Here is a 25,658-nt window from a genome sequence, read left to right as displayed (position 1 = left end):
TTTTTCTCTTTTCAAAGAAAAATAAGGGTCCCTGGATTCTTTGAAAAAAATCTGGTAACCTTAAGATATACAGAAATATGCATATTGCATTGTTCCTGCCATTGGGTCACAACCAGAGTTCTGTGAGCAGAGTTCTGTTCATGCAATGCTCCAGGGCATGAAAAGGTGGGAAGTAGGCTGTGCACTGGATACAGCTGAAGCCTGAATCAAATCAAGGCAATCTGGGGAGATCTGTGCTTCAGCCAAGTAGGGTCCAGACAGCCCTAGATCATGCCAGGTCAAGTCATGCTGCCAGGGAGTGGGTCATCAGGTGAGAAGGAGGAGACACAGCCAAAAGACCCCCAAGATGGTTTACAGGATGTTGCTTCGCTGACATGTTCCCAGCTGGTGAGTGGCAGATTGAGTCCAGCTGGTTGCAGCCTGTTCCACCATGAGAGCTTTCTCTGCAAGAAAGGTTATTGTGAACCAACACCCTGCATAACAGAACACTCACAGTGCAGTTTGCAGCAGCCAGGGAAGGAGACACAGTATTTCCTTGTTCCCCCATCTCCACTCAACAATTTGTTTAATTGGGGTTTTTAAAATCATAATTAAACAATAGCCCTGCCTCCCATTGATTCAAGGTCCAATCTGGGTCAGGCCCTGGATTGGGTTGGGGGTTTGATTATTTTTGCCAATTGTTCCTTCCCTTTTCAGCCCCTTCCACACATATTAAAATCTGTGCAAACCCAAATGGAATTCCCAACTGCTGCCCCAATCCCTAGATCCAACTCATTCTGACATTAAATCTTTCTGATTTCCACAAATGAAAACCTACCGTATATACTCGAGTATAAGTCGACCCAAATATAAGCCGAGGCACCTAATTTCCCTACAAAAATGTGGGAAAGCTTATTGACTCAAGTATAAGCCGGTTCACCTTTGCCACTGTGGTAGAGGAGGAACGAGCAGCCCAAAGCAGCCCTTTGGGCTGCTCCTTCCTCTTCCTCCTTTGCTGCTCTGGAGCTCACCCCGTCGCAGGGTTTCGAACCGCCATTCTTCTGATCAGCAAGCCCTAGGGCTCTGTGGTTTAACTCACAGCGCAATGTTCCCTTGTGTTATACAGAGAAGGCTGGGATCCTGTCTTGTTTAAGCAGGAGCCAGGGAAAGTGAGCACCTGTGGGGTTTTAATACTTCCTTAACTGATAGGCTTTCTGCCTTCTGGGGTCTAAAGTTTGCATTTATGTGAGCAGTTCAGGAATGGAACAAGCTGCCTGGGGAGAGTAAAGAACCGCCGTTCTTGTACACTTCTTAAGGAATGGTTGACTTGAGTATAAGCCGAGGGCAGCTTTTAAAGCACAAAAAGTGTGCTGAAAAACTAGGCTTATACTCAAGTATATATGGTACTTTTATTCCCCTAGTAGTTTATCTCATCTTTAATTATATCCTTTTCCTTGGTTGAATTTCCTGTTTTTAAAAACTGGAAATGTGTGTGTGTGTGTGTGTGTGTGAGAGAGAGAGAGAGAGAGAGAGAGAGAGAGAATAGACTTCCTTTACATTACATTTACACATGATTTTCCAGAGGACAAATAAGGCATTTTTCATGTCTCAGTTTTAATCATCATCATACACTACATTGGGAAGGAAAACCATTCTAGACAGAAACAATAAAATAACTTTATTCTGCATGCTTGTAATGGTATCATCTTTAAAAGCGTCTAAAAATTAGTATTTTAATATTTTCAGCAGAGTGCATGGAACTATACAGTAAAGTGTGAGTGAACACCATAAACTCCCAAGCACCAGTTGTACAGCTTCATCGATGTCTGTGCAAGTATCCCATTGACACTGATGATACTCTCCATCAATTGGATTTTAAGAAGCATACAAAAACCCGCAAGGCTATAGGTAATACAACTCATCATATTTATTATCTATAATACAGAATCTCCCAGAGCCACCAATCAAGATTAGGTGATCCCATTATGCCAGGGTCTTTGACTATCACAGGAAAGAGACAACCCCTTTCTATTTTCTTCAAAGGTTTATAAATCTTTGTCTCTCTTTACCACCTTTCTGGAGTGGCTTACGTTTTCTTTGTGACTTCACATCAATGCTCAGTGACAGCTATGCACCCGAATTTTCTGTGCCATTCTATTAAAAAGAAAAGTATAAAGTGCTAAATGTGCCATCTTGTCCCTCAGAAGTATTGATGAGATCCCATTTTATTCCAGCTTGATTCCCCCCCCTCTTTTTTTTTTTTTGGTTAGTCTCAGGGTATTAACTCTATTCTCTTTGTAAAGAAGATGAAGCAGACGACAAAAAGAAAAACAACCGGAGGATTTGATTGCCCATGACATTTTGTTCAGAATCAATCATTGTCAGCTCAGGTTAGACTGATTTACTATGAGCCTGCCATACAAAAGATTTGCCACAAATGGCAAGACTCAGAACAGTTTCCACTGCACTGAACATAATGATGGATTTATCATTGCAATCAAGGTGGTAAAACAGCTTGTTCCCCAGAGTGGTGCACCAGTAAATTGATCACAACACTCCTGAAGTTATAAAAAGTGCTTAGTTTATCTAGTCTCAGTCAACAGGACTGAGGGCACTCTGATCTTTATTGGCATTTTATCTCCCCACCTCACCCCATTTCCAACAACCAATATATATATATATATATATATATATATATATATATATATATATATATATATATATATATATATTGCTTTTTCAAAAAACAAACAAACAAACACCCATTTGTTTATTTCTAACCAAAACTCAGGGCAAACACAGAAGAGAAAATTGTTGCCTTCCCACCAGCCAGTTTTGGCCGACCATTTCTATGTGGGATGTTTGCAATGCAGTCAAACCAACAATGCATGTTTGGTAGATAAGGCATATGGTTGCAGCTGAAGCTCAAAGAGTTTTCCTGTAAGTTTGCTAGAGAGAACTCTGAGAGCCACTTCCATTGTGCCCTGGCAGGGGGAAGGCATGGCTTCATATAATCTCCTCACCTCACTTTCTTTTTAGGTACTATTTGCCTTTTGCAAAGGTAGAACATATGCTACGTCTGAACCACAGCTCAGTCTCCATTTTAAACTAGACCTATAAAATATATCTTTCAAACTGAATTACCTACATCCTTGATCTCTCTAGAATGGCATAGTTGGGCAATTTGCCCTATATCTTGGGGGTAATTCACAGATGCATTATTCCTCAATATGCATCAGCACACAATAGCATATATTGTGTTGCAAGTTTTCAAAGCACTTTGCAGAAGTTACCTCTGTAATCCTTACAGCAGCCCAGTAAGGTAATGTAGCAGCTCAGTGTTGATATAATAATAATTATAATATTAATATTCTGCCCATCTGGCTGGGTTTCCCCAGCCACTCTGGGCAGCTTCCAACCAAATATTAAAAACAATACAGCATCAAACATTAAAAACTTCCCTAAACAGGGCCACCTTCAGTTGTCTTTTAAAAGTAAAATAGTTGCTTATTGCCTTGACATCTGCTGGGAGGGCGTTCCACAGGGCAGGTGCCACTACCGAGAAGGCCCTCTGCATGGTTCACTGTAACCTCACTTCTCGCAGCGAGGGCTGAATGATGTCTGGGCTGAATGATGGGGGGTGGAGACACTCCTTCAGATTTACAGGACCGAGGCCATTTAAGGCTTTAAAGGTCAGCACCAACACTCTGAATTGTGCTCGGAAACTTACTGGGAGTCAATGAAGATATTTCAGGACCGGTGTTATATGGTCTTGGCAGCCACTCCCAGTCACCAGTTTAGCTGCCGCATTCTGGATTAATTGCAGTTTCCGACTCACCTTCAAAGGTAACCTCACGTAGAGCGCATTGCAGTAGTCCAAGCGGGAGATAACTAGAGCATGCACCACTCTTGCAAGACAGTTTGTGGGCAGGTAGGGTCTGGTCTCAGCCTGCGTACCAGATGGAGCTGGTAGACAGCTGCCCTTGACACAGAATTAACCTGTGCCTCCATGGACAGCTGTGAGTCCAAAATGACTCCCAGGCTGCAACCTGGTCCTGAAACAAGGCTGAGAAGCTAAGAGAATAATAGCTTACCTTAAGGGTTTGTGGCTGTGGTGGCACTTGAACCTGGGACTTCTCTGTTCAAACGCTTACAGCACTATCCTATATGTTTCTACTCTGAAGTAAGCCCCATTGAGTTAGATGATACTTAGTCTCAGGTAAAATGTGTGTAGGATTGCTGTCTAATCCTATACACACTTACCTAGGACTTAGACAATGGGACATGAAAAGGTATGGCACTGTGTTCCCTAACCAATGCCAAAAAAACAGTTTGGTGATTGTTCTCTCTGAGTGTCTTAGTTATTGAGCCGAGAGAGAGATTCTGTCTACTTATGAAGTGAAAGAACCACCTGATTTTTATTTTTATTTAAAAAAGAAAGGATGTAATTGCAATTCAGTGGCAACCGGCCCTATATACAAAGTTGGGAAATATGACCATTATTGTGTACAGTTAAAAAGCCACTAATCTTGTAGCTTTCCCTCTATCTATAATTGGATATGCTGTAATAACTTAGTAAGAAAGTGAGCAATGTGCGGGAACAGAGGATATTTGCTTTTAATGCATTACCTTTTCATTCCAAGCATTCTTTCCCAATTCAATCAAGAGACAGCAGTAACATGGAGAGTTTCTGGTCCCAAGTAAATTAAAAGTTAAGTGAAGTGAAATACCAGTCCTTCTGTGATTACTTCAGTTGGCAAACTTTAATTGAAGGTGACATCCAGAATAATGCAGCCCTTCTGCACTGGCACAGCCCAGAGGAACAGACGATATCCAGTACTTTGGCCACCTCATGAGAAGAGAAGACTCCCTAGAAAAGACCCTGATGTTGGGAAAGATGGAGGGCACAAGGAGAAGGGGACGACAGAGGATGAGATGGTTGGACAGTGTTCTCGAAGCTACTAACATGAGTTTGGCCAAACTGCAAGAGGCAGTGAAGGATAGGCGTGCCTGGCGTGCTCTGGTCCATGGGGTCACGAAGAGTCGGACATGACTGAACGACTGAACAACAACAACAACAAAACTATTCTTAGGAGAGGAGGAGACACTAGCCATCTGTTCATCCTGAGTGTGACCTAACTCGTTGCAGCAAGGAGCCATTAAGAACATGTGAAGAGCCCTTCTGGGCAGACCAAAGGTCCATCTGGTCCAATACCCTGCCAGATGCCTTATGTTTGGTTTAGATCAGTCTTCCCCAAACTTGGATGTCCAGATGTTGTTGGACTCTAAAATCCTATCAACTTCAGACATCATGGCCAATTGCCATGGGCCAGGAGTCAGCTTTGTCTGCTGAACAGCACCCTGAAGGGGCAGAAGGGGGAGTGACTTTACCTGCAGCCGATCAGCCTTCAAGGACTCAGAAAAGGTGTTGATGAGAACCAGCTGGGTTCAGCCTTCTTAAGCGGAGCTTCTAGAAGCAGTCAGATATTGGTAACAATGTTTGTAGTTCCTGTCCTGACCTTGCTGCTCGTCTTGTTCCTTGACCCCATGACCATCCAATTCTCTGATCCTTGGACTATTTGGCCACGTGGATTGCTGTTGCTGCAGTGGTTAAGAGTGGTAGACTCGTAATCTGGTGAACCGGGTTCGTGTCTCCGCTCCTCCACATGCAGCTGCTGGGTGACCTTGGGCTAGTCACACTTCTTTGAAGTCTCTCAGCCCCACTCACCTCACAGAGTGTTTGTTGTGGGGGAGGAAGGGAAAGGAGAATGTTAACCGCTTTGAGACTCCTTCGGGTAGTGATAAAGCGGGATATCAAATCCAAACTCTTCTTCTCTTCTTCTTCTGTTTGCCCAACCCTAAGACTGGACCTGACTTTGGATGCTGACTCTGCCTCCAGACAAGTACACCTCAAAGACTCCTCTAGTAGGCTGGTCTCCCACTCCACTGAGCCCTACATGTTCTTGCTCAGCAACGAGACTACAGAACCAATGGTCAGGCATGATAGGAGTTGGGGTCCAATAATAACGACCCAAAAATGGGGAAATAATGCTTTAGATCAGGCTTCCTCAAATTCGGCCCTCCAGATGTTTTGACAGTACAATTCCCATCATCCCTGACCACTGGTCCTGCTAGTTAGGGATCATGGGAGTTGTAGGCAAAAAACAACTGGAGGGCCGAGTTTGAGGAAGCCTGTTTTAGATTATGCTGTACTGAGCTTGAAAGAGTTGAAAACACTCAGCCTTAACAATGGAAGCGCTGATTCCCACTACACACATTAAGTAACCTGTGGTTTACAGAGCTGTTATTCTCAACTGGTTTGCCAAGATTCAATATTCTATTTACAGTCTTGGAATCGGCTTCATCACCTTTCAACTTGTTTCAGAGGATGGGGTTACTAAAGATATCCCTGGCCATTTTGTAAAAAATCGCCAACGCCGTTGTCGCCACCTGTAGTACACCAGCATAGGACAACAACAACACATAAATTGTTCTGGGGTTATTAACTAATGAAGTCTCATTCCAGCAGATGAACCTTTCAAAATTATAAGTTGAATTATTATAGTTTTATATATATATATAAAACAAACAAACAAAACGGAAAACCCTAGCTTTCTAATTTATTTTCTTATATACATACCCAGTATATATTTTGAGAAACAGAATGGTAAATTAAAGAAAGAAAGAAAATTATTTCAACAAATTACTTCACAGATACATAAACTGAACAGCTGCTGGATATACCCTGTAGAGCAAAACTCTGGGGCTGTGTTCTCAAATATTGTGGTGGTTGTGGGGGGCGGGGGGGGGGAGGGACACAAAAAGAGAGAGAGAGAGCTGAACATCCTTTTTCCCTCTAGTGCCTTCTGTGCCTCTTTACTCTTTAAGTTGTCAGTTTCCTTTCTCCATGTCCTGATAGTGGGGCTGAATTTTTATGAGCCTACAATTGATGTAACTTTGGGCAGCTTCTTGCCTGAAGGAGTTCACTGAAGAATAACAGCAGGCAAATACTTTTTTCAGCTACCAGGAAAGTCAGGAAACCTGATGAAACACAGCCATTTGGGAACTTTTCAGATGGGTTGCCTAGCTTAGACAATTAGCTGTTTTTGCATAAAAACAAAATGAGAGGAGGAAGGAAGGAAGACCTGATACACACCATTCCCAGGACCAGGAAAATGCATTTTTTTGGCTCCATTCTTTCCTCCTCATCAGATAGGAAATAATTGCAATATTCTCAAATAGACTCAACACAAATTGAACAATTGTTCAATCATCCCTATATAACTAGCAAACATATTCCCTTGGTGGGGATCTTTATGTAGCGAAAAGAGCAGTATTCATACACAAGAGGCTGGCTTGGGGGAACCCCAAGATTTGGAGAAGTGTTCTGAAAGAGACAAATCCTTTTGATGTTATCTCTTTGGGGTTGGTCCACCACCTGCAGTTGGGTCACCTTTTATGAGCCACCCAGATAAGCCAGGATTGGGTCAGTGCTCCTGGTAGAAGGTAGTTATATCAGTCTTGGGGGGTTTCTAGCCAGCCTCTGTTGCTATTGGTTTGCTGCTTTGCTGTTATTCCATGCCAGCTTGGCTGTGTCCAAAAAGGATGTAAGTAGCTGTAGAGGAGCCTGGGGAGTAGGTGTTACTGTAAGTTGCCATTCCCCTCTCCCATTGACTCCACTGCCCCCCACTGCAGCCCAAACTGATGAGCAGACTATCAAAAGCTTATGATCTCTTCTTGAAAAACATGGGCTAGGAAATGTCTCCGTAAGGCTACGCCGAGAAAGCAAAACAACAACCACAAGAATAAGGGTTGATATTTTGAGATCTAAAACAGACATAGCTAGTCATCCTCATGGAGATGTAATGTGTTACCAGCTATCGGATCGAACAGCACTCTGTAATTCATTAAATGAATTGAGACTGTTCTCCACCCCCCAAGATGAGGATCTGAGGACCCAATTCAGTCAAGTATATATAATCATGTGCTTAAGCCCCACTGAAGTCAGTTAATCAAAGACTTAAGCATGTGATTAAGTGCTCGGTTGAATTGGCGCAGATTGTGGCGCTGTGCTTTAATTTAAATTATTAATCATATGGCTGCCTGCTCGGTTTTAGCTGTAACAGTGAGACTTGAATCACTGCAAACTAACATCCAGTCCTATGCTCGGCAAGGAGGCTAAGGCAGTTGGTGCTCACCTATGGCAACTGTTGACCCCCTCTTCCAACCTTCTGGTTTCTACTAGATGTAATTGCTGTAGATTTCTTTCCTGGGCCACAGAGATGAGCCACCAAAACCTGGGCATAAGGGATTCCAGTTTCTGTGGCTCTTGTTCAAAAGTGTTTTGCTTTTCTGTTCCATGCTCAAATAATCTACCAGAGGGTTGTAAGCAAGTTTTACTGAAATCAATAGACCTATGTTAATAATGTCCATCGATTTCAGGGGGTCTGCTCAACGTGATTGGATGCAACCATATTTCAGCTGCAGTGCCTCTGTTTCTAGATTTAATAGTGTCTCCTACTGCAACACTGCCTATCTCACTCCCCCCATTTACCTTGCATTCATTGCTGCCTATACCCGACTGCTCCCCCGCCAGCCTTCCACAAAATGGTGCCCTCCAGAAGTGTTGGACTACAACTCCCATGAGCCCCAGCTGGAGTTGTAGTCCAACACACCTTGAGGGTACCAGATTGAAGAAGGCTGCTCTTTCTCTTGAGATCATACCTCTGAAGGCTGGAATGACCCATAAAGGAAAGAGCAGCTGCCTAACCCACAATAATTGACTTCCTATTCCGAGAGTCAACTTTTCTGGCTTTGACTTATTTTGCAGCGCTTTCTCTTAAAGACTTTGCCTGATGCGCCCTCACCTCCTTGATCCACCTTCAATTCACAATAAAGTCAAGAACTAGATAGGAAGACATTTGGCTCAATAATGGCCTTAAACTATCATCCTGTTCTACCTCACTAATATATGCAAAGTCAGGAATTTCATTTGTTATGAAATCACTGAAGGTGGTAACCTTCTCCGTGACGGCCTTCCTTGCTAAACATTATGAATCACAGCGCTGGGTCCCTGTAAACAGGTGCCATGTGAACTGAATAAACGAGAATGTCAGGCAATGCTTGTTAGGGTTGATACACCACATTTAGGGTCGACTCACATTCAGACATCTTTCCCTGCTTGTCGTTTCAGTCACATAATTCACTTAGTGATCACATGTGAATTCATGAGGGCAGTCATGAATCTGGATCAGCAGATACGTACATGGTATACCAGGGAGAATCAGCTGGACAACAATATATGAAAACACAGTGAATTAATAACAGTTTATCAAGTATTGCATGAAACTGCATATTTTCATATGTCCACATGTATTATTATAGTACGTAGGGCTCCCTCTGAAGACACTTCGGAAACTTCAGCAAGTGCAGAATTCAGCGGCCAGGTTGCTCACCAGGGCAAGACAGTTTGAGCATATTACACCGATCCTGGCTACCAATTAGTTTCCAGGCCCAATTCAAAGTGCTGGTTTTGACCTATAAAACCTTTAACGACTCAGAACCGCAATACCTCAAGGACTGCCTCTTCCCATATGAACCTGCCTGGACCCTGAGATCATCTTCTGAGGCCCTCCTTTGTGTGCCTCCTCCTTGAGAGGTCCAGGGGGTGGCAACATGAGAACAGGCCTTCTCTGCAGTGGCTCCCCATCTGTGGGATGATCTCCCCAGGAAATTTCGCCTGGTACCTTCATTATACACCTTTATGCGCCAGGCAAACCAGGCCTTCTGTTGATCTTACTGACATCCAACACCCTTTTATAATGTGGCTTTTTTTTTTTTTGAGGGGGCTGTTGGGTTATTGTTTCTGGTTTGATTTTATATGTTGTGGTCTTGTTGTGAACCACCCTGAGACCTCCGGTATAAATTGAAATAATAATAATAATAATAATAATAATAATAATAATAATAATTTTTTTAAAAAAAAATAATAGTGGCCGTGTAATAGCGGGGACCAGAAATACAAGAACAACTGTTATACCCCTTCCCTTCACGAGATGACAGCCAAATGGGGTGAGTCAGTGGATAAAATAGTATGACTTAGGGCTGAAAGAATCACAAAAAGATCCAAAAACTCATTTTGGACTGGTGCTTCTTGAAATGCTACACAACAAACTGGTTTTGAAAGTGAAGCGACATGGATCAGCTATGGGAGTGCTTTCCTCCCCGCCCCCCAATTAAACTAGCACAACCCTTTGTGTGAGTCTAATCAATTTTCTAGATCCCAGCCCAGGGTGTTTCATTTTTGTGTAGTACATTGTGCTTTCATATTTCGTCTAGTTAATAGCCCCTCTGCAGACAAGAGGTACAAAATGTGAAAGGAGTTATGCTTTATGAATGTTTGATAGTGAAGGAGGATGCAAGGTTTCAGGTTCCACAAAAGGCAATTTGGAAAGGAGAAAATTGCTTATGAATACGCATATTTTTAATGACTTTAAGGTTAGGAGGTTTAGATCAGGCTTCCTCAAACCCGGCCTTCCAGATGTTTTTGGCCTACAACTCCCTTGATCCTAATTGCAACGAACCTCCATTTCACACTCCCCTCCCCTGTTACTAAGTTTATTTATTTTTTATTTTTTTATTGCTCAGGTGTTCCGGCTCAGACTAATTAGCCTCCCCACCTGTCCCTCGGAGGTCTGTCAATGAAGTAAACTCCCTGGTAGATACAAAACGGGAGTATCTTAGTAACCGGAGTGTATTTGTCCAGCTGCCGCGGCCGTTTATAATCCTTGCTCTGGGCTTCAGGGGTTAAACACCTTATTGCCTACAGCCCCAGGGTCTCTCTCTCTAGATCCCTCACTGTAGCAGTCTGCTAAACCCTTTTAGCAACTCAGTGGCATTCACAATGTTTCAGCCCGCTAGCCCATCCTGAGTGAAACCCCTAAGACACAAACTAACACCCCGCAGGATAGTTTGGACTCTTCCCTGGGTTCACCTCTTCATGAGCAGTTTATAACCTGCTGGACCCACAAATTGACGACGACTGACTTATAGCAACAAAACTAGTCTTTATTTTTCTTTATAGAGCATAACGGTTTCAGAGCATCAAATGTTTAAACGTAGTTTCATAACAGCATAACAGGTTTTCTAAGCCAGTGTTTTTCAACCACTGTTCCGCGGCACACTAGTGTGCCGCGAGATGTTGCCTGGCGTGCCGTGGGAAAAATTGAAAAAATTACTTTATATATAGTCAATATAGGCACAGAGTTAAATTTTTTAACATTTTCTAATGGTGGTGTGCCTCGTGATTTTTTTCATGAAACAAGTGTGCCTTTGCCCAAAAAAGGTTGAAAAACACTGTTCTAAGCAGTATAACCTATTAAACCTTCGATCTAGCCTAACCTACCCACCACTATCCTGGTCTCTAACCCTCTCTCCCTCAGTCACCACTCACTCCCTCTTTCTCCCTCCTGACCAACTGCCGCTCCCTCTTTTTAAAGGGCGAACAGTCCCGCCTCCTGCGAGCAAACTGCCACTCAAACAGGCGGAACCTTAACTCTTCACACGTTGGGGTTTCTGACCATACCCTGCCTAAGGGCAGATCTGTTACACTAGCTAGCAGGACCAGTGGTCAGGGATGATGGGAACTGTAGTATCAAAACATCTGGAGGGCTGAGTTTGAGGAAGCCTGGTTTAGATGATCCCCTCACACATTCCAAGAACACATGAAGGAGTGTGGGGTCATGTGGGCTGTCCTGTCCACACCAACATCATGGGTGCTCTTTCCCCTATAGAAGGGGGTTCCTGAAGCAATTAAGACTGGGGCTGTGTTGAAACCTGTCTTCCACCTTTTTTTTTTTTTTTTAAAGCTTTCCTCCTCTGCAAAAGAGTCTTATTTTTCTGCCTGGTTCTCAGGGCACTTTAGATTTTTTGAGGCTGTGTGGTTAATTATCACAGCTTTTTATGGGAGATATATATGAGAGGAGGTGTTCAGTTCTGCAGGGATTGTTAAGATTCCCTTTGTCTAGGGATTCCACCTTCAGCATTGCTGGAAGCATCAACATATAATGCAGGCTAAATGTTCAGTATAGAGGGGAAGCCGAACAAAATTTCCCTTCGGGGAATGTATATCTTCACAGTTTCCCCCTTCATTCAGTCACCACCAAGGCTTACCAAGATCGGGCACAAGATAGCTGCTAGTCTGAAAAAGTCACCGTTTCGGTAGCAACAATCAAGATAATCTAAAAGGCAGATTTAATAAGTCATTGTGCAGAGATGCTGGTTATTAGAGGATCCAAGAAGCAGCTTAACACAGAGACTACTGAAAAGTTCCCAAGCATAGTAAAACCTGGTGAGAACACTCACCCAGTGAGAGGTAAAGGTAAAGGAACTCTGGCTGGTTAAGCCCAGTCAAATTTGACTATCGGGTGCAGCACTCATCTCCGCTTTCAGGCTGAGGGAGCTGGTGTTTCTCCACAGACAGCTTCCTGGGTCATGTGGCCAGCATGACTAAACTGCTTCTGGCACAATGGAACACCATAACGAGTGCCAGAGCGCATGGAAATGCCGTTTTACCTTCCCACTGCAGTGGTACCTATTTATCTACTTGCACTGGTGTGCTTTTGAACTGCTAGGTTGGCAGGAGCTGGGACAGAGCAACGGGAGCTCACACCGTTTTGTGGATTTGAACTGCCAACCTTAAAATCGGCAAGCCCAAGAAGCTCAGTGGTTTAGACCACAGTGCCACCCACGTCAAACTACCTAGTAAGAACAATCAATCAGCTAGCCAAATTACAGCTTGCTGAATACAAATGCTGTAGTCATTGGAGACTGTTGATAAATATCCACTGTGTGGGATAAATCAGCCTCATATAACCAGCATGCTTTGCATGAAGGGGTTAAGACCATAGTGTAAGCTGTTTTCCTAGACTTAGCTAGATCATGCCCCTTCACCTTGGAAGGAAGTCAAGTTTCTTTGTTTCTTCTTTCTTTCTCTTCCCCTCTCTCTGCCCCCCCCCAACCATGTAACCAACTAGGAAGGACGTCTGGGAAGATCACTCCACAAACTCAGATGGTTGTGTGGCTCTAGCAAAGCCATCTTTGTGTTTCTATCCAAATACTTTGGAAACACACAGTCTACCATGTGAATTCCATGTACAATGGAGTGCTGAAAATGGATGCTCCATGGCTTAAAAGCCATTTTTGTGTTTCTAGATCTATAATTGTCTCACTGTTGCTGAAACTGCTCCGCAGGGTACAAATCTGTGGGGGACAGTTGCTTAGTGGCTAGAGGTGTGTGTGTGCATGCACATCTGAAGCACCTTGGGAGTTCTTTTTTCAATAAAGACTTAACTATCAGACATATACCTTCCTTAGCTGGGAAATGTGGTTAATGCTGACAATCAGCAGAACTATATACTGTAAACATGAGTATGTAAGCATATATAATAGCTACAAGCACTCTATAATTTTTTCTATAATTTGAGGACATACACCAGTGAATGCTGACACACTGCCAATCACATCTGGATAAGTGACATGTCGTTTTTAGATGTTCACCAAACTTCTCAAAGATTGACAACATTTACATGTTAATGCCAGTAATGGCCAAGTGTGTTCGTCTTGGTAATCGGCATATTTCGGATATCCTCTACAACATTTCAGATCAACATCATGAAATGCCCTAGTAGTTTGGTGACTGTCAACTTTCCCCAGTTTATCTCTGACTTTTTGGACACTTGCAGGGCTTTTCTGGGATGGACAAGTTTTGCATGAATGTCAACAGTCAATAATTTTTGAATGTGTACATAACACATTTTCTCAAGTACACATAAACTTAATACAGTTTGTGTCAAGGACCCCAAGCTTGCTTAGAAAGACATCTCCTAATCCACAGTGTCAGCTTGAAAAACTTGTTAGGATTGATTTTGTTATTGACATCTAAGCAAATGTTCTATTCCTGGCTGGCTTTGATAATATTGTTGAGTTTTTGTGTGCTAGACACTTCTAAATCCCTGGAACCAGTAAGTGTTAGAATTTAATCAAGCCTTGGGGTGTTAAGGTGTATACCAGAATACTCTAATCCCTGGATCTAAATGTCAAAAGTGAATTAGCTAATTTTTTATTGTTGTTTTGTTAAGGGTTTTTTTAAGATTATAATTGTTTCACTGGGGAATTCTAGATGCTAGAATGCTAATGGTAAGAAAATATTCCATCGTGTCCCGATCATCCTGAAATCCACATTTTTAAAATGTCTGTGAAATACTCTGCAGTGATTAAACTTCAACCCAAAAGCAGAAATCAAATGCATACCTTTGTTTAACACAATTCAATGAAATAATTTGTCTTTCAGTATTATCAGCAGCCACTGTATTTGAGCCTTTGGTTTTGAATTATAGCACCTAGAGCAGGCTTTTTCAAATACCTGGGAAACAATTAGAATTTCATGGGAATTGTGAGTGTTTATGCAGTTTTGCAAAAAAACTGATCTGTTCCACATTGGGAAAAGTCATCTGTCACTGCCCATTGGCTATACTTATGCCTACTTCCACCCTCTGCCTGAAACTAGGTTTGTTTATTATCAGTAAACCTTCTTGGATTCCTCTAACTAGGAATTATTGTGATAATTGCAGTCTTGAAAACTCTGGGTTTGAGTGTGTGCTAGGCATAGTGCTGTCTGTAGGTTCTCCTGGTGTGCTGTGCCCTACAATGTCAGCATTGACAAGAGTGCTGAATCTATGGGACTGGATTCCTCGCCACTGTTATTTTAATTCCTCTGCAATGTGGTGTAGTATGGGTAGGGAATGGAGGGAAATTTAAAAGTATTGGATCAGCACTGAACAAAAGTGGAGTTCTAGACCAGGACTTGTATCAGTAAAAATGGGTCCTACCAAAGGCTGGGCATTTGTCCAAGAATACTGTGCAACCCACTTGTGTATGTTATTTTAAGAATTATGGAGCTGAAGCATGGAACAGCCACCATTATGGGCAGAGAGACTCTTACTACAGGCTTCAGACCATCTCAATGAATCTTGCAGACCACTGGCAGTCCATGGACCTGTGCTGGCCCCAAGGGTTTGTCCATGAAGCGAGGTCCAAATCCAGTCCTGGGTCTAGGGGTCCAAAGGAGGTCAATCCGGCAGGGAGCGAGGCAGGGAGCAGATCAAGGTCCAAGGCAGGTTCAGGCACAAGGTTGCAGGTTGAGCACACGCTTGCAACTAAGTTGCTCACGCAACTTGGGCTGGGTCTGGCTGGCTTTTATCTGGCCCTATGCTTAGGGCGGTCCCGATCCTCCGGAGACTCGCCTCTCCTCCGGGCCTGGAGGCGAGCACTCCTCCTGCAGACACTTAACTCCCTTCGCCTCTCTGCCCTGAGCCTCTGTAGCTCAGGAGAGGATGGTGGGTTACTGGACCCAGGGGATGCCTCAGCTTCCTCTGAAGAGGCTGGGAGTGGAGCACCTGCAGGCAATGGGTCCTCCCTCCCATCAGGAGCCAGAGCAGACTCTGCTGATGCCTGCACCTGGGGATCCAGCACAGGTGGGGATCCTTCAGGCTCAAGCCCTGGCCCTGGCTCAGCTGGTTCTGGAGGCGGGGAATCCCGTGCAGGCTGGGATCCCTCAGGTTCAGCATCAGAGTCTGACTCCCAGGCCATCACACCATCCCCCCTCCCAGGCCCCCCCCTCAACCGAGGGGCCGGACCAGGCTTGCTGGGGTAAGCTGCATGGAAATCACGGAGGCAGGCAGGTGCGTGGACGTTTTCCGCTGGTTCCCATGAACGATCCTCAGGCCCATACCCCTTCCAGTCGATGAGGTATTGGAGCTTCCCCCTGCGGTATCGTGAGTCGAGAATGCGCTCCACCTCGTACTCAGGCTCCCCCTCAACCAAAACTGGCTGCGGTCGTGGATTGTCTGGGTGGAACTCGTCGGGCGGGGCGACTGGACTAAGTAGGGACCGGTGGAACACTGGGTGAACCTTGAGCGATGGAGGTAACTGGAGGCGAAACGCCACCGGCGACACCTGCGCAGTGATGGTGAATGGGCCGGCAAACCGTGCATCCAGCTTTCGTGAGGGCCGAGAAGGATGCAGGTGACGGGTAGAGAGCCACACCCGATCGCCAACATGGAGTTCTGGCCCCTCCTGACGATGTCGGTCAGCCTGGGCCTTGTATGCGTCCTTGGCCTGGCGCAGTTGCTCCATCAATAATTGTTGCTGGGACTGAAGCTCCTGAAGCCAGTCTGTCACTGCGGGGACCGCGGAAGCTGGCAGCACGTCCGGGAACAAACGAGGATGGTAGCCGTAGGAGGCCTGGAACGGGGTCTGCTGGGTGGAGGCGTTCACTGCATTGTTGTAGGCGAACTCCGCCAATGGCAAGTGATCGACCCAGTCATCCTGCTGGAAACTGCAGTAACACCGGAGGTACTGCTCCAGCACCGCATTTGCCCGTTCCGTCTGGCCATCGGTCTGCGGGTGGTGGGCCGAAGATAGACAGACCTCCGTCCCAAGGGTCTGGTGCAGGGCTCGCCAGAAGTGGGATGTGAACTGGACGCCGCGGTCAGAAACCACACGCTCGGGCAGGCCATGCAGGCGGAAGATGTGCTGCAAGTACAGTTGAGCCGTTTCCTTAGCTGTGGGTATGGACGGGCAGGGGGCACAGTGCACCATCTTAGTGAAATGGTCCGTGAAAACCAGGAGGCAGGTACAGTGACGAGATGGGGGCAACTCCACCACAAAGTCCAGCGAGACCGTGTGCCAGGGACGCGGTGGGACTGGTAATGGCTGGAGCAGACCGGGGGGTCGCCCGGTAGGACCCTTGGCCCTCCGGCAGACATCGCAACCAGCAACATAGCGTGCCACATCAGCCTTCAGGCGGGGCCACCAGAACTCCCGGCTTACCAGATGGGTGGTCCGGTACCGCCCAAAGTGCCCTGCTGCTGGGGCATCGTGGGACATCTGGAGAACCTCAGCCCGCAATGGTCCTGGTGGGATGTATAGACGACCCTGGTGCAGCAGTAAGCCCTGGTGCAGGGCCAGCCCCGGATATCGAGGGCATGACCCGTCAGACAGTTCCCGGAGCCGTTCCTGTGCCCAAGCGTCGACCCGTTGCTGTTCTCGCACCCGAGCCTGCAGCGGCTTGGCCTCCTGAGTGGCCAGGAATGCGGCTGGTGGTAAGATAGTCGTCGGTACTGCCTGCTGTACAGTGTCTGCGACGTCCTCAGGTTTCCGGGACAGGGCATCCGCTTTCCGGTTTTGGGAGCTAGGGATGTAGCGGATCCGGAACTGGAACCGGGAGAAAAACAGCGCCCACCGGATCTGCCTTTGGTTCAACTTGCGGGTGGTCTGGAGGTACTCCAGATTCCGGTGGTCCGTTCTCACTTCCACCGGGTGTCGTGCCCCCTCAAGATGATGGCGCCAGACCTCAAAGGCCACCTTGATGGCCAGTAGTTCCCGCTCCCACACGGTATAGTTACGCTCCGCCGGAAGGAGCTGCCGGGAGTAATAAGCGCAGGGTAACAGTGGCGCATCGGGTCCTTGTTGCTGAGACAGGATGGCACCGAGAGCCGTACTGGAGGCATCAGTCTCCACCACGAAGGGACGAGAGGGATCAGGATGCTGTAAAATCGGCGCCCTCTGGAAACAGGCTTTCAACCCCTGAAATGCCACTTCAGCCTCCTCATCCCAGGAGAAGGGCGTCTTGGGGCGCAGCAGTCGGGTTAATGGGGTGGTGCGATGAGCATAATCTGCAATGAAGGTCCGGTAATAGTTGGCAAACCCTAGGAACCGCTGTAAGTCCTTGCGGTTCCGGGGCGCTGCCCACTCTCGAACCGCAGCCACCTTCCCAGGGTCCATCTGCACCCCGTCAGGGGAGAGTCGGTGTCCAAGGAAGTCTACTGACCGCTGGTGGAACTCGCACTTGCTGAGCTTGGCGTACAGTCGGTGCTCCCGCAAGCGCTGCAACACGGACCGAACATGACTCTCGTGACGGGCTGGGTCACGGGAATAAACCAGAATATCATCTAGGTACACCACCACGTATTTGTCTAGCAAGTCCTGGAACACGTGGTTGATGTACCGTTGAAACACGGCGGGCGCGTTGCATAATCCGAACGGCATAACCAGGTATTCAAACTGCCCATACCGGGTCCCGAATGCAGTCTTCCACTCGTCCCCGGCACGGATCCGAATCAGGTTGTAGGCCCCTCGGAGGTCCAGTTTGGTGAACATCTGCGCCCCCTGCACCCGCTCCAGCAATTCTGCAATAAGGGGCAAGGGGTACCGGTCTGGGATGGTGATCTTATTCAGGGCCCGGTAGTCATGGCAGAGGCGAAGCTCCCCACACTTCTTCTTAACGAAGAGTACAGGAGCGGCAGTGGGTGAGGTAGAGGGCCTAATGAACCCGCGTTCCAGGTTCTTGCGAAGGAAGTCCTGCAAGGCTTCACGCTCTGGCTCCGAAAGAGAATATAAGCGGCTCACAGGCAGGGGCGCCCCAGGCTGTAGGTCTATGCCGCAGTCGAAGGACCGATGAGGCGGCAGCTTGTCTGCTCCCTGTTCCTCGAACACGTCTAAATAGTCCTGGTACACAGCAGGGAGCGTTGACAAAGCCTGACCCATGGGGGCAGCTGCTACTAACTCGGACTGAGCATGGGAACCCGGGTCTGGGAAGCGTACCGTCCGATTGACCCAGTCGATCTGAACATTGTGCGACTCCAGCCAGTCCATCCCAAGCACCAGGGGAAACCGGGGCATGGTGGCAATGTCCAGGGTTCGCACCTCCCGGTGCTGCTGGTAGCACAGGACCAAGGGCTGGGTCTCCCGAGTAACAGCGCCCGAGCGTAGGAGCCGTCCGTCAATTGCCTCCACCTGTACTGGTTCCGGCTTGTTCTGAAGCGGCACCTGATGCTGAGTGGCGAAGGCAGAGTCCATATAGGAGCGGGTTGCCCCCGAATCCACCAGAGCGTGGGTGAGAATCCAGGGCCCACCGGGGGGGTATAGACGCACCGGTATCATGAGGTGTTGCAATTCCACTGGTGAGGGCCCATCATGCGATGCTTGGGACCCCAGGTAGCCTGGGCCATCGGCTACTGGGGTTGGCCGTTTTCCCTGCGGCTGGCGTTTCTCAGGGCAGGTTTGGGCGTAGTGTCCACTCCCACCGCAGTAGAGACACAGGTTCCCCTCCCGACGCCGAGTCTTTTCCGAGGGGGAGAGGCGAGGCCGCGCTGCCCCGAGCTGCATCGGCTCCTCCAATGACTCAGCTCTGGCCACGGAACTGCAGGGAAGCACCGGCGCCGGGAGGCCGGAGTGCCGGCGGCCCCGGGCCTGGCGACGGTCCTCCAACCGATCGTCTATCTGCAGACTCCGTTGGATGAGGGCATCCAGTGTGGCAGGGCGATCCAACGTGGCCAGCTGATCCAGTATCTCGTCTGAAAGTCCCTCGAGATACTGGTCCCGCAGGGCAGAGTCGTTCCAGGTCAAGTCCTGCGCCAGCAGCCGAAATTCCGTGGCATAGGTGGCCACTGTGGACTTGCCCTGTTTCAACCGCCGAATTGCCCGATTGGCTTGACTCCCCTTCTGAGGGTTGGCGAACGTGGTTTCCAGATGATTGCAAAACCCCGTATAGTCTGTCAGCAAGGGGGAGTCTTGCCGGAGCAGCGGCAACGCCCACTTGGCCGCCTGGTCCTTCAGCAAGCTGATCAGGAAGTGCACCTTAGTGCGATCGTCAGGGAAATCCCGAGCTCGCCCCTGAATATACAGCTTGGCCTGGGCGAGAAACATGGGAAAGCTGGCTGGGGACCCATCAAATTTCTCTGGCAGGGCCACTGGGTACTTGCCAGGAGCTGGGGCGGCGGGCCCAGGAGCCAGTAAGGCATCCAAACGCTGCTGAAGCGCCGTAACCACATTGCTTAGCTGCTGCACGGTGTGGGTCAAGGCCTGGTTCTCCTGGGCCAATGCCACCAGCGCAGCCGCCTGGTCAGCCATGGCTACTAGTTCCTCCCGAACGCACCCCAGCGAAGGGGGAGTGCGGGTGTGGCGTGAGCAAACTGTGCTGGCCCCAAGGGTTTGTCCATGAAGCGAGGTCCAAATCCAGTCCTGGGTCTAGGGGTCCAAAGGAGGTCAATCCGGCAGGGAGCGAGGCAGGGAGCAGATCAAGGTCCAAGGCAGGTTCAGGCACAAGGTTGCAGGTTGAGCACACGCTTGCAACTAAGTTGCTCACGCAACTTGGGCTGGGTCTGGCTGGCTTTTATCTGGCCCTATGCTTAGGGCGGTCCCGATCCTCCGGAGACTCGCCTCTCCTCCGGGCCTGGAGGCGAGCACTCCTCCTGCAGACACTTAACTCCCTTCGCCTCTCTGCCCTGAGCCTCTGTAGCTCAGGAGAGGATGGTGGGTTACTGGACCCAGGGGATGCCTCAGCTTCCTCTGAAGAGGCTGGGAGTGGAGCACCTGCAGGCAATGGGTCCTCCCTCCCATCAGGAGCCAGAGCAGACTCTGCTGATGCCTGCACCTGGGGATCCAGCACAGGTGGGGATCCTTCAGGCTCAAGCCCTGGCCCTGGCTCAGCTGGTTCTGGAGGCGGGGAATCCCGTGCAGGCTGGGATCCCTCAGGTTCAGCATCAGAGTCTGACTCCCAGGCCATCACAGGACCACATTTTGGGGGCATTCAAGTAGATGACTGTCCTCTGTAAAGTAGGACATACAGTTATCTTAAGTGAGAGATAAATTTGACTATCGGTGTCTAGAGCACATAGAAGAACTGAGACTAGATTGCAGAGACAGGGAATAGTCTAAAGGGACTTTGACCATGTATATATATATATATAATGACATACAGTTATTTCTATTAATTCATATCGGGCAGCTACCAGCCCTTACAAAAGGAAACCAGAAATACTAAAGGACGTCAATCAATCTTCCAATTGTTCTAAGCAGGCAAGACCTTTCTTGTTATTTTTTTCCCAGGCAGACAAAGGACTGGGAGTGGGGAGTTTGTACCAGGCCCTTGGAAATAACATTCGGGCAATAATTGCACTAGCTACAAACTGTGGTGGCATATAAAATTATTTTGAGAATGCATATATGAATATTCATGCTCAGGGTGTTTGGACAGAGTGCAAAACTCTAAAAATAATTGCTACTTATTCATTTAGATGACAGAATGCTAAGCAGCTCGAGAGACCAATCCCTCTGTCCAGAGCAGAATAAGACCATTACATAGAGCTTACAAACCCTTCTGTGATCCAAAGCAAGGGTTACGAGACAGCGCCATAAAGTCCCTTGCAGTCATTTTCTACACCATCAAATATTTTTAAAAAAATCAAAGTCAGCCGTAATAAGTAGCAAAATTAATCAGATTAATTGTTTATTGCCATTAGTTCTTATGCTTTTCATGTGCAGGCTAATTAGCTATCAATAAGACAGAACTGCTTTGAGAGTGAAAGGATCATAGAAGCAGCATTTCATTATGCCATTAAGGATCCTTAACTGCATCCACTACGTTACTAATTCATATGTTGTTAGCCAATCACTACTGCATTTAATTCCAGCACATAATTTACAAAGTGGCTGGCAGAGCTGGTGTGGAAAGCAATGCCCAGTTGAATGTTCTGCAGCATAGACTACTGTGCTAAATCATGTTTGCATTGAGGCAGGCCATCAACACAAAAGACAAAGCATTCAAAATTTTAAACCGGGCAAGCAAATCATTTGGGGCAGATGAGAACGAAGCAATAGTGATGTAGGGCTTAATTTGAGTTAGGGCTTCCTAGGGTGGAGATGCCAAACATGTTCTCGGTACTAGGACTAGAATCATTTATCTTCAGCAGTAAGATAGCTGTGAAATAGTGGCTGTAAGCATGGGAAGACTGCTTTTCTTATCAGCATAGGTCTTCAACCAATGGGTCACAGGCGGGTCATGGCAAAGTCATGTTGGACTCTGCTAAAGCTGACCAAACTAAGGGATCAGAACATGCCCTTCCACAACACATTCTTTTGATGGGACACTCATTTTATCAATGCTCATGAGTGCTGCAAAGTGGCTGCAGAAAGGGAAGAACCTTTTTTTAAAAGTATTTTTTGTTGAAGATTTTCTTGATTTACAAAGGTGTGTGCAATGTCTCTCTTGTATTTTTTCCATGTAACATTTTTGCAAATCAGTTTCGTTTGTTGAGACATTAGGAAGAAAAGGGGGAAAGAGGCAAGAACCTTTTTCAACAAGAAATACCTTTCTGGCCAACTGTATGCCCCACCTTCCTATAGCTATGTCTGTAGTAACTGAACTATCTATAGAGCAGGGGCACCCCAGTTAGGTTTGTTATTTGTGTCAGAATCAGGTTTGCTAAAACTAAATCTCAGCTCACACCTTTGGCTATAATTAGGAATCTAAAAACAACTCCCCCCCTTTCACAGAAGTGGATAAAATTTTCAGGCAGAGTTGCCCCTCGAGAGTGGAATACGTTTGCCAAATTGCAGACAAATCTATTTAGGGGATGGGAGGTTCTGCAGGCAGACATTAGGTCCCCCCTCCCCCCCCAAAAAATAAACTCTCTAACTTCTCAAAATTTCTGCCTGAATTGGATCCAATTCACATGTATGGATGATCCTCCTGAGGAGGTGAAGTCAGGTAACTTTCAGAATGATAGGTGCAGTGGTTTTCCTACAAGGACAGACTTGACCATTTTTGGATGAGCAAAATAGACATCACTTAATCTCCTCTAGAGTTTTGAGGGTAATCATCCTGAAAACTGGTGACATGAGAAACATGCTCCTGGGTAAATGCATACTTACTTAAGAGATAAACAGGCTTAGCTGGGTGGAAAAAAAAATTACCAGACCTACAGGAGGTAGGCTGGGAGAAAACTTTGATAAAAATATTAATAATACCGGTCAGCAAAAATGCAATGTAATGAAATCACAGATGTCCTAAAACTGAAGAAAAGAGGATGAAATTTTGAACAAATAAATTAAAACTGGGAGAAAGACGTCATTGGAAGAGAATAGAAAACAAGAAACAAGCACAGACACACCAGCAGCAGTGGGTAGAGCTCTAAGAGAAGTTTGTATCAACCTAAGGAAAACTCAGAAAAAAAAACAAATTTAATGAAAAACAAATGATTGAAGTATGTCTTATCTGCTAGAAACCAGAAAGGGATTAGAACAAAAAGGAGCAAATAAATCACATAAAAATATATTCCTGATCTGAGGAAGAAGGAACATGAAATCACCTTATACTAAGCTCTTCTTTTAAAAAAAATGCAAAACAGCAACCCAACTAATGCAAATTGGCAGGGGGGAGTACAGAAAAAAAAGCAGAATGAAAATAAATTAAAGTACTGATTTTTAATTGTTTGCTACAAAATGTAGAACAATTGGGAAGGACCGCAACAGTCCACCTCTCTTCTAAATGCCCTCCTTTCCCAGGCAGAACTCAAAGAACAACAATGACATGTGCAAAACAAATAGTTTTATTTAGTTTTGTTTCTTTGTTGTTCATTCAAGTATTTATAGACCACACTTCCATAAAAATGCAGCAATGCAGCACACAACATAAGGCGGCAACATTGCACTAAAATAAATAAAGAAAACCACATAAATAAAAAACACCTATAAGGTATATAAATAACAGTTGAATAACAGTTTTCAGAAGACGTCTAAAAGAAGGGAGGGGTGATTCCTTTCCTGCTGGACCTCTACTGGCAGGGAGTTTCGTGAAGCAGGTTTTTTGTTTTTGTTTTTTTTACTATATGTAAGACTTGGTCTCTGGTAAAGGCCAAGTGAACTTCAAGAGCATGAGGAAACACCGGAAGTTCTGCATCACATGATATTGGTGATCGAGCTGGAGCAAAAGGAATATGGCGATTCTTAATGTAACTTACTTTAACATCCTCCCCTGAAACTACTATAATTGCATTTTCAGCAAACTGCCTTCCGTGATTAAAATATGGACCTGCCCTTTAGCATAAAATATACCCTCTCTAAAACCACCCACCCACCCCTCAGGTGGTTGCCCCTGCCATTATAAGAGAACAGGGGACGCATCAACGGTGAGTTCCAGCACCTGTTTCTAGAAAAATAGCACTGTGTGTGTGTGTCACACAGACAGGCCACCACACTCTCTGCTGAGCAGTAGCAAGCTCTCAGGGGGCTTGGCATTTAACCAGGGGTTGTGTTCCTTTGGAATGAGTCACCACAGAAACTGTAGAGTCTTTAAGAAATACGCTTTATTTACACATATTTACACCTGGGTTTAGGTAGAGGGAGTGCAGGACAAGAGTGTCTCTTGTTGCTCCCCATATAGCTTCAGCACGCTTGGGTCCAGAGCAGAGGGCAGCCGTGGGCCCCGGTCTCTTGGTGCAGCTTCTCCCAGCCAGCATACATGGAGTTCTGCCCCCATTCCCCCAACCTTGTTTTAAATGGACACATCCCCCCCGTGTGACATCACACCCACTGCCACCCTGGCAATCTCCCTTCTCCCAGCTTACATAATCAGAAACTGAAATCCTAAACCTGGCCTTTGTCCCACCTCACCATCCCTGCATGGGAGGAGGAACTCACACTCCTCTGCTGCCTGACACAGGTTTACATATCGTGTCCTCCAAATCATGGAGAGCCACGTGTTGCGGTGTGTGTGTGTGTGTGTTGTTTTACTTTAATTGCAAAATGCAGCAATTTGGGACGCCTGAGTTCAAATAGTGAATTTAGAGAGTCGGTAGTCTGACTTGAGACCCCTTCTTAATGGTGTAATCTGATTTGGGCGTGTGGAAACTAAATCTGAATAATCCCTATTCCCCTTGTAATTTGGGTTGTACAGAGCCAATGGACACCTGCAATATTATGTATGGGAAGTGTGACTTTCCTCTCTTTGAAGTGAACATAACTGGAAATAACTTGTTGGGTGGGCTGACTGCTCCTATCGTCAGCTGCAGATGTTGGTATCTCAAACAGAGCACTGTAAACCAAGTTCTCTATCCCTTCTAGAATATGTCCAAAAAATAATCCCACCAAACCTGGGAGGTAAATCCTGTTTCTTTCAGTGCTATGAGTTATAGCTTCCAGCTCCAAACTTTACATTAATATTATGCAGTTCATTGTCATTTGGGGCAATCGTTTCCTTTATCTGTCCTTGCTTAGCAAAAGCATCTTGGGCGAAATAATCATTGCCTCTTTGTTTTGTACTTTCCACGCTATATGTGGGCGCTAGGTTTAATTTGAACATCAATAAAGAGTAAATAGTTGTAAATTACTATTCTTTCCTCATTATTCAATAGTTTGCTAGATCCAATAGCAATCATGCCTGATTGTAACCTTGTAGCCGTTCTGCACTCTTGAAAACATTAGTCCCCATCCTTTGTTTTGAATTTGTCTGTAGCCATAAATGCCCCCTGGCTGTAGGACACTGTAACCATATGTAAGTATTATTATTTATTATTAATAAAACATTTCCCTCCTCCAAACCAATGTTCTTAGACTAAGATATTTTCCTTTGTAGTAAGGAAAACATGTTAGAAAGAGAGGGAAATAGCTCTTTTTTTTAATGGAAACGTCTGTTGAAAAACAGGATCTTAGCTAGGGATGGGTGATCTGTCAATTTTGATTTCCCTCAGTTTTTCAGCTTTTCAGTTTTAAATGCAATTCTCCACATCAGTTTGTGATTTTTTTTAAAAAAAGAAGTCTTCAGGAAAATTCACCAGTGC

Source organism: Lacerta agilis, chromosome 3 (genome assembly GCF_009819535.1).
Source record: "Lacerta agilis isolate rLacAgi1 chromosome 3, rLacAgi1.pri, whole genome shotgun sequence".
Taxonomy (NCBI): Eukaryota; Metazoa; Chordata; class Lepidosauria; order Squamata; family Lacertidae; genus Lacerta; species Lacerta agilis.
Note: the sequence above shows the minus strand (reverse complement) of the source record.